Source organism: Equus caballus, chromosome 28 (assembly GCF_041296265.1).
Source record: "Equus caballus isolate H_3958 breed thoroughbred chromosome 28, TB-T2T, whole genome shotgun sequence".
Taxonomy (NCBI): domain Eukaryota; kingdom Metazoa; phylum Chordata; class Mammalia; order Perissodactyla; family Equidae; genus Equus; species Equus caballus.
In genome coordinates, this window is record NC_091711.1 from 47,010,674 (window position 1) to 47,020,145 (window position 9,472).

Genomic DNA, 9,472 nt, shown 5'->3' on the forward strand with positions numbered 1-9,472 from the left:
GATCCTGGGTGTGAACCTACACACTGCTCATCAAGCCATGCTGTGGTAGCACGCTACACAGAAGAACTAGAAGGACTTACAATTAGGATATACAACTACGTACTGGGGCTTTGGGGAGAAAAAAGAAAAAAAGAGGAAGATTGGCAACAGATATTAGCTCAGGGCCAGTCTTTCTCACCAGAAAAAAAAGTGTCTGTTTCATCCAGGTTGTCTCTTTTATTGACATAAACTTGTTCATTATATCCTGTTATTATATTTAAGATGTCATTAGTATCTGTAGTGATGGCCCCTTTTTATTTCTGATATTGGTATGAAAAAATGGGATTATTTTTTCTGTTTTTTCCTTGGTCAGTCTTGATGGGATTATCAATTTTATTAATGTTTTCAAACACCTAAGTTGGTTTTGTTAATTTTTTCTACTGCACATCTGTTCTCTAGCTCATTGATTTCTACTCTTGATTACATTCTTCCTTCCACTTTCTTTAGGTTTAATTTACTGGGATTCCTTTTAGTTTCATAAGACAGAAGCTTAGATCATTGATTCTCAACTTTCTTAATTTCTAATTCATGCATTTAAAACCAAAAATTTCCATGTAAGCACTTCTTTAGCTGCTTCTCACAGGTTTCAATATGTTTATTTTCATTATCATTCAGATCATATCATTTTCTAATTTCCATTTTGATTTATTCTCTTACTCATGGGTTATTCAGAAGCGTGTTGCTTAATTTCCAAACATTTGGGGATTCTCCAATCATCTTTCCGTTATTAATTTCTTCTTTAATTGCACTGTGGTCAGAGAACACACTCTGTGTGATTTCAGCCCTTTGAAATCTGTTAAGACTTGCTCCAGCATATGGTCTATTTCGGTAGATGTTCTATGGCTCCATTATTCCTTTCTCATCCTGGTGCCATCGATATTATGCATTTTAGCATTTAGTCATTTGTTATTGCTCAAAATAGTTCAGATTACCCAATATTTACCCTTTTCAGTGTTCTTCATTCCTTCCCGCAGTTCAGTGCTTCCATCTGGGGTCACTTTCCTCCAGCCTGAAGAACTTCCTGTGGGGTTCCTTGTGGTGCCAATTTGCTGGTGACTAATTCCCTTAGCTTTTGTTTAAAGACATTTTGGTTTAACCTTCATTTCTGAAGAATATCTTCTTCAAAAATGTTTGCAGAGGTTTTTTTTCCCCCACTTTCAGCAATTTAAAGATGTTGTTCCATGTTCTCCTGGATTCCAAAAATGTGAAATGCTTCACAAATCTGCATGTTGCCCTTGGGGGCCATGCCATCTTCGATGTGTCATTCCCATTTTAGTATAGGCGCTGCCAAAACAAGCATATAACGTAGTTTTTTAAACATTTATGCTTGTCCTTAAAAAAAAATCTTTTCTTCCAGCTTCTCTGTTAATTCTCTCCTCTAGATGAGGAGCAGATAGAGTCCCCACACCCTCTGGGTGTTTTTCTTTTTGGTGTGGGTTTCCAAGGGGGCCCTAATAAATAACCCCTCCACCTCCTCCCAGGTTCTGAGGCGGCTGAGAAGCGAAGCCAGGAGTGGCAGCTGTAGAGCTAAGGAGCCCTTTGAGTTCGGACACAGGGGGCCCAAGTCAAAGGTGGAGGTGGATATTTGGAACGGGGGCACTGGCTCCCATTTAATGAGGGCCCACCCCATGCCTGATACTATACGGGGCACATCCCACACATTTTCTCAACCAACTCAGAGCCCCGTCCTCCGAGGCAAGTGTTATTGTCTCCACCAACAGACAGGAGACCAAAGTTGTAAGAATTAAGCAAAGTTCCTACCAGGCTCGTAGAACTAGGCCAGGATTCAAACCCAGGCCAGTCACAACTGATTGAGGTTTTCAAAGTGGGAGGGGTTCTCAGTTCCCAGCATAGCGCTCACCACAGGGCGGGTTCATTAAACCGAGTACAGTGTATGTTTACGAAATAAGAGCATCAAGCCATCCTTGCCCTTGGGCACAGTACTCTCGCTCCATTGGCCTCTTTTCAGTCCCTCAAACATTCCAATCTCTTTCCCACCTTGGAGTCCTTCATGGTGTTCCCTTGGTTAACATGCTTGTCCTGGCCGTCTTCGTCTGGCGAACTCCCACTCCTGCAGGTCTTAGTTTAAATGTTCCTTTTAAAGTTGTCCATTTTGACCCCTCTCGCAATTTAAATCAGGTCCCCTTTACAACTTTTTTCATTCCCTTCCATTTTTTTCTTTCTAGAACTTATCATACTTTGTAACCACGTAACGAGTCTTCTCATTATTTACATAATCTTGTCATTTATATATGTTTTCCCTTTAGACTATAAGCTTCTTGAAGGCATGGGCACATCTCTGTCGCTCCTGGCGGTCCTCCTAGCCCCCAGCTGAGTACTCGGCATCCTTAATGTTAATTAATGGCGGCTGATTCTCCACCTCGTCTTCTGTCTTCTTTTCACAACTTTCCTCTTCGTCCTCCTGTGTGGGGGAGGGGTGATCAGTTGCTGCTCTCCCTCTCTTCCAACCCAGTTCTAGTGGAGACAAGCCAGGGAATTTTCTGGGAGCTGCACAGGGAAGCAGAGATGGATACCTGCATGACCGTACTGGCTGGACCACAGCGGGGCCGCTCGGCCTGATAACACGTCTACCTGAGTCATCCTTGGCAGAGGCTGCCAGGCTCCAGGACGGAACATGTGTGTGAGAAATACCTCTTCCAGGGCATGCCCACCCCTCTTTAAAGTTAGACAAGAGCGGGTGGGTGTGGTCACCAGGTAAAGAAGTCTGAGGTTACTAGAGTTGAGGAATTTATGTGCCAAATACGGAATGGGTTTCACTTTCAAGAAGCTGAGGAGAAAACCCCGTTCAGGTTAGCATACTTTTGTCACCTTTTGTCCCGTTTTATTTATATTGAGCCATGTCTTCACAACTGGTTTCAGCTCCTTCGCAGTAAGGATTCTATTCTTTTTCTTTCGTCTCCCACAAAATACCCAGTCCAACGGGGGGCCCAGTAAGTCTGCAACAGAACGAGCCTTTATCACATCGTGAGCACTTTTTAATGAGGATGGTCATAGGAGAAATAGCAACCTCCAATGCTGCTGAAAACAATTACTGAAGCTATCGACATGCAACACTTTAAAATTCTGTGCTGTTCTTTGCAAAGCCCGGGGCTTGCTGGAGGGATGAGGTCAAGGCCATGTTTGCACGGTGTGTTTCTCCCCATGGGCCCCGGCACAGCTCGCTTATCTGCGAGTGCATCAGCCACAGACATTTCACAGCGAGGGAGCGGCAGCCGAGCCTTTGCTTATCTGCATAGGTCTCACCCTAATTCCTTTTCCAGGTCTGTATAAAACAAAACAAAGCCCCAAACCTCGAAGGAAATGGGATGCACCGAGTCAATGAAAATACTGCGGTACTGCACGTTTGCTTCTGTAAAATATTTCCAGAAACCCAGGCCGTTCCTGGTCCTGGGGACTGGTGCACGGCCCTGATGGGAGTTACTATGGTTTTGTCTCCTCACCAGAGCCGACCTGAAAATGACGGGAAACACTAAACTCTTGAGAAAGATTCAAAGGGAAATTAACTCGCTTCAAAGCAGATTGGTAGCAATCACGTTGTGGCTGCTTAATGTCAAATCATCGTACTTCATGGCGGGAGTAATAGATTTAACAAAAAATAAAATAACCTGGGTTGCCATGGCATTAATTGCAGTAGCGACAGCGTTCTGGGTTCTACTCCCAGCATGCCTTCATGTGGCCTTTTCTGCAACCTTAAAAGACTCCTTTCCTTTTTCTTTTTAGTGATGCCAGTGCCGCTGTTGGAGGCACATCGAGTAAAATTCACATCTCTTTAGGGAGATGCAGCATATGGCTCCAAGCAGGTTACCCGCCAGAGTAGAAACGCGGAGACTTGGGGGTGAGGCAAACCTGAGCTCAGGCAGCCACTTACCTGATAGCTCTGTGGGTTTGGACAAGTCGTTTAGACTCTCTGGGTCTGTTTGCTGGTGGATAAAGTGGAAATAATAACTCACGCCTTGCACTGTGGTTGTGATGTGAGCAGAGCCTAGCCCAGCACCGAGTTGGGGTTTCCTAATGGGAGCTGGCCACCTTCCTGTGCAATCACAGATGTCATTATGATTTATGATATGATCTGTCCAGTGGAACTATAGATGTGGGTCTGCACCATAATTTTTCCTGAGAACCTACTAGATTCTGGGCAAGTGGTGAGACAGTGACATTGTAGGGGAGTTAAATGACTTGACCACAGGTCACAAAGTTGGTAAGCTGAGCCAGAATGAAAAGGGAGAGTTTCTTTTTCTTTCTTTCTTGTTTGAATCCCCTCCCTCTCCAATGTGTTAATGAGTTCAACTTTTTGAAATGCCACCTTTTATACTCAGTTTGTCATATGAGTAGTTATTATAAGGGCTCTTCTCCCCCGTCCTGCAGCAGCAGCTCACGGGCCCCATCTCCACCCCTAGCCTCCATCCTTCTCTGTCTGAAGTCTGGACGATGCAGAAACTCTCAGGATGTCCACGTGCTGTGGTCAGGCAGCCACATCTGACTGGACCACCCAGCTAAGACTTAGCTAGAGTTCATACACTTGGCCTCCAATTACTCCCTCCCAGATGAGCTCCCCTGTCCACACTCTGTTAATGAACACACTCTGTCTGTTAATTTATAACATATTCACACTCTCTCTGAGGGGTCTGCTGGGAAAGTTAAGCCATTGGGCTACTTAATAACTATAGGGAAAAGTCTGGACTTCATGGCCCAAAGTGGCCCCAGGTTTATTTATGGGCTTGCTAGCTGCAGGTTGTCCTAGCCCTTCATCACTGGTCATCCCAATTAAGCTGTGAAATAGCTTAAAGATTCACATCTCTGAAACAGACTGGAGCGGTGTGAACATGATTCAGGGTCACTCATCAACTCATTGATTCAGAGCGCATCATGAGCCACGGATTGTAATTAAGCTGTCGTTCAATTAGATTCACCTGAGGTTCCAATTAAAAAATGTTTTAAAGAGGAGGCAGAAGGATGGGATGAAAGAAAGCATTTGCCATCCGGGCACATGATGCTGGTAGCGGGAGCAAGGACAGGATAGAGAGGCTGAGGAGAAGCACCCGACCTGAGACCCATGGAGAAGGTGGAGCTCAGAGAGCCCAGCCGGGGGATTCAACAAACGTGCACTGAGTTCCTGGGATGGGGCGGGAGCGGGGACCCCGGGCAGCCTGGTTTCCAGGGAACAAACAACAGGTAACCATCTTAACGGCCCTGAGGATCACATGTGCTCAGCGCGTGCACATGGTCTCATTTAGCATCACAAGAACCCAGAGGTGGGCCCAGCTTCGGGGGCAGGATTAATAAGAAAAGGGTTCACTGTATCAGAGAAGGGTTGCGCCACTCTGAGTTAGCCAGGAGAAATCCAGTGAGTCTGGGGCACGTGTAAAGGTCACCAAGACCTTGTGGAGAAACAACAGGCAGGAGGAAACCGCAGATTGTGCCTTCTCAGGGAGGCTGCGAGCACAGCTGGGGCAGGACAAAGAAATGCCAGGGTCTCCCTGACAGCGAGTGAGTGAGAGGAGCAGGCTCACTCACAGTTGCCCTGGCAACACAGCAGCTTATGTTCAGAGAATGGTAATGAAAAACCCATATGCAAATGAGGTAGATTGCAATTAGGGCAAGTGGTCTGTCCTTGAGGAAGTGCTGGGGGGGACGTCTGGGAGGGATTTGCACCGGAGACAAAGGATGAAACCGAGAAAGGAAGAACTCGGCATTGTGTAAAAGCAGCACACAGGCCTGGGGTGCCCAGGAGTCCCTTGGGTCCTGTAGACCCGGCAGAACTCCCCTTAAATTTGGGTGGTCAGATGAATAGTGCACATCATGGTTGCGGAGCCCTGTGGCTGCCCTCCGCCTGGGGAATGCCATTGCTACATAGACCCAAGGGAGCAGGGTCAGCAACTCAGCAACTAGAATTCTCTCCTTGCAGATGAGAAAACAGAGCCTTAGAAAGATACAGTGACTTAGCCAAGCTATACACAGTGGAAGCAGATTTGAACATGGGTCTCTCCCAGATAAATTCCAAAGTTGGTTTCTAGAACAGTCAGCCACCCACTCCTGGGAACCCCAAGTGGTCAGGCATCTGCCCCCATTCCTTCCCCTGCAAAAAAATTCTTCTCTAAAGACCAACCTTCCGTATTCTGTTATTTAGAGAGCCACTACCCACCTGGTCACTCCAAACTAAAACCCACCAGGTCCGGCCCGCCCACCTGTACAGGGCTGCCTACTGCCTCCTTACACACTGTGGGAAACAACCAAGGAGCATCGGATTTGGAGGAAAGCCTCTGACATTGGAGACCACAGTAAACTAACAGAAAAACAGAATCCCTGAAGTAACAGAGAATTAAAGAAATGGGCAAGAGCGGAAACAACCACAAAAGAACCACAAACCCCTCTAATTAGGATCCTTGGAGAGACCGGAGAGACCGGAGAGGATATGGCATTTGCAAAACAAGAAGAGGACACGCCGCCAAGAAAGGGACGTCCGAGGACAGGAGAGAGATGCTGTCTACGGTGATCGATAGCACAGGAAATAAAGGAATGAGTATATTGCTAAACGGAAGGAGGCAGAGGAGGCAGAGGAGGAGAAAGCTGTGAAGAGAAGGGAGTTCCAAGCAGAGGAAGGTGCAGGAGCCAGGACGGCTGGGCGCTCCTATAGGTCCCTGGTGACCAAGTGCCAGCCCTGGGCCTGGAGTCCTCCACCCGTCAGACCAGACACACCAAGTCCTGCAGTAGCAGCCCACGGGCCCCACCTCCACCCCCAGGCAAGAAGTACCCAATCTGTCCTTTTCCACATGGGTCAAGGGGCGAGTTGTCTAATTTTCCTCTGGCTAACGCCACCTTGAAAGTGATTCTTTATCCCTCATAACAGGCAATGGAAAAAGAAAGCCATTGTGTTCAGGTTCACAGCCTGCCTTCCCTTCCATGGGGGCAGGGGTGGGGTGGGCGGGGGCGCCAGTGTTTATTTTCCTAACTGACAGATAGCCTGGGACGGTGGCCTAACTTCAAACCACCCAAGCAAGAATGCCCTTCTATTGTTTTGTCTCAAGAAGCGACCTTCGAATGTAGTTCAGGGTCGACCCTGGAAAATATTAGTCATGGAAACTAAGATGCGATGAGGCACTGGACTGATAAATGCCTCAGACCCGAGAAGGAGCCAGCTAATCACTGCTTCCCAGGAGCCAGGACTCTGACTCCCACTGAGTCAGGCTGCGCTGGAGAAATGCCCGCAGTAAGACCAGCCTGGCCCGCCACATGGACACCAGGTCACTGACATGAAGATGGGGAGAGCTGGGCAGAGAGCCAAAATCCTACAACACAGATAGCTGATGGGGAAACTGAGGCGAGGAGAGGCTGCATCATGGAGCTGAGCTCACACATTAGTAGCAGCAGCACCAGAATTTGCTGGCAGGTGGACAAGGGCCAGACTCAGCCCTTCATCCCTGTGGTCGAGGGCCTCTTAATACTTTTAAAATGCATGTTCTCAGATGGGGTTAATCAAGACACTATTCTAAAACCACCTGCTTTGCTGACACTGGGTCTCTCTTTTTTAAAAGTCCAGTTGAAGTTTGCACAACTGAGTCTTTAAGAGAAACAGAAGGGTTCCCAAGGAAAACCGTAGAGAAGACTGGAACTCAGGCTGGGTGGTGGCCGGCGGGGAGCCTGGCTCCCACTGTGCAGTCATGAGGCCCCAAGTGGGCACTGACCACGAGCAAGTGTCAGCTGTGAGCTGCAAACAGCCTTTGCTCGTCGAAGAGGAGCAGGGATGCCCGCATGCATGTGTCACAATAGCTTTACAGAAATGCCTCCCATCCCCCCTTTGCATGAATTTAACCCAATCAGATGAGCGGCAGAAGGCAAGGAATATTGTGTTTACTGAGTGATTTTAAGCAGCTGTTTTCAAGTCTTCTTTATAAGCCCTTCAGAACATGATCAAATCAGCCCCACCATTTCAGAGATGACACAGAGCTGTGAGGGGAGTTCTGCAGAATCATGAAGTCAGGTTATAAGCCGAGGCAGTGGGTGACTCCAGGAGCTTCCGCAGCCTTCCACGGCCTCGCGTCTTTGTGCTGCGGCTGCAGGTCCGATGGGGAGAGTTGGGGGATGTTTGATAAGAGGGTATGGCGGTATTCCAGATCCCCTTGCCTCTAGCCAACTACCATCCCTGCTTATCTGCCAGGCCCCTTGCTGCAGGTAGGCTGCCCTGTCGTGGGAGCAGTTTATAAAAAGTGTCAGTCACATTTTTACTGGAAAGCCTGAGCATGGGAGACAGGATGGGTGCACCAGGTTCCCCTGCCAACATTCAGGCGCTCTGGGCTCACTCCTTCAGAGCTGGTCAGGGTGCGGGCAAGCGAGGGCCAAGGGTGGTCCAAACAGTGGAAACTTTAGTGGTTTCTCATGGTTTGGGCCCCGGGCCACTTCAGTTCCACTGGGGAGGTCCTAACATCCCCAGCCTAAAGCTTCAGCTCCCCATATGGTTTCAGAAGAATGGGACGGGGGGCCGTTTCAGTGGTACAGCCGTTGAGTTCTCACCTTCCACTTTGGAGGCCCGGGGTTCACTAGTTCGGATCCCATGTGTAGACCTATGCACCGCTTGTCAAGCCACGCTGTAGCAGGTGTCCCATGTGTAAAGTAGAGGAAGATGGGCACAGATGTTAGCTCAGGGCCAGTCTTCCTCAGCAAAAAGCGGAGGATTGGTGGCAGATGTTAGCTCAGGGCTAATCTTCCTCAAAAAAAAAAAAAAAGAAAAAGAAAAACGGGACACTTGATAATCAGCAAAACAGGCCATTTGAAAGTCAGCTTTCCGTTTTCCCATGTGTGACTCCAGTCATGTTACATCCATGAGCAGTGAGGGTTGGAGCTGCCCACTCTAAGTTTGTACTCTGTGTCCTTATGACTGGCTGACTGACGTGTGTGTAAGAAGCGAAACCTTCACTGGCCTTTACAGCTGTCAGCAGAGGAGCAGATGGGGGTGGCAGGGCGGAGCGGTCAACACTATGAGTTGTTTGCATCTGGGGAATTTTGCTAATGCGGGAAGGGAATAGTTTGGAATCTGAAATTTGCCTTAAAGTCCTGTCCTCTCTCCCCTAGCCCCATGCACCTGCCAAGGCCTTACTCAACCTCTGAGCCCAAGTAATGTCTTTCCAAACCTGTTCAGGCCAAACAGGGCTGTGTCTTACCCACGAGGACACCAGCATTCGGTTGAATGACTAAGCAAAGGCTCCGTCCTGGAGCCGCCCCTCCCCCCAAGCCTCACCTCGACCGTGACCCGTGCTTCTCAGACCTGAGACAGGGCAGCCACTGAGAGAAGGGGACCCTGTGAAAATCAAAAGGCGTTCGCTGATTTGGGGAAAACTGCTCTGACCTCCTAGGTCTCTGCTTGTTGGAAAAACATCGACTCTCCCCTTTAGTTTTTCCTCAGCAAGAAGATTTCCCT

The 9,472-nt window shown here is 48.2% G+C and overlaps 1 pseudogene; it reads right to left on the reverse strand.

Moving 5' to 3' along the window:
• Positions 1–1,237: 1,237 nt before the first annotated feature.
• LOC111771143 (U6 spliceosomal RNA) lies at positions 1,238–1,337 on the reverse strand (annotated as a pseudogene).
• Positions 1,338–9,472: the final 8,135 nt, after the last annotated feature.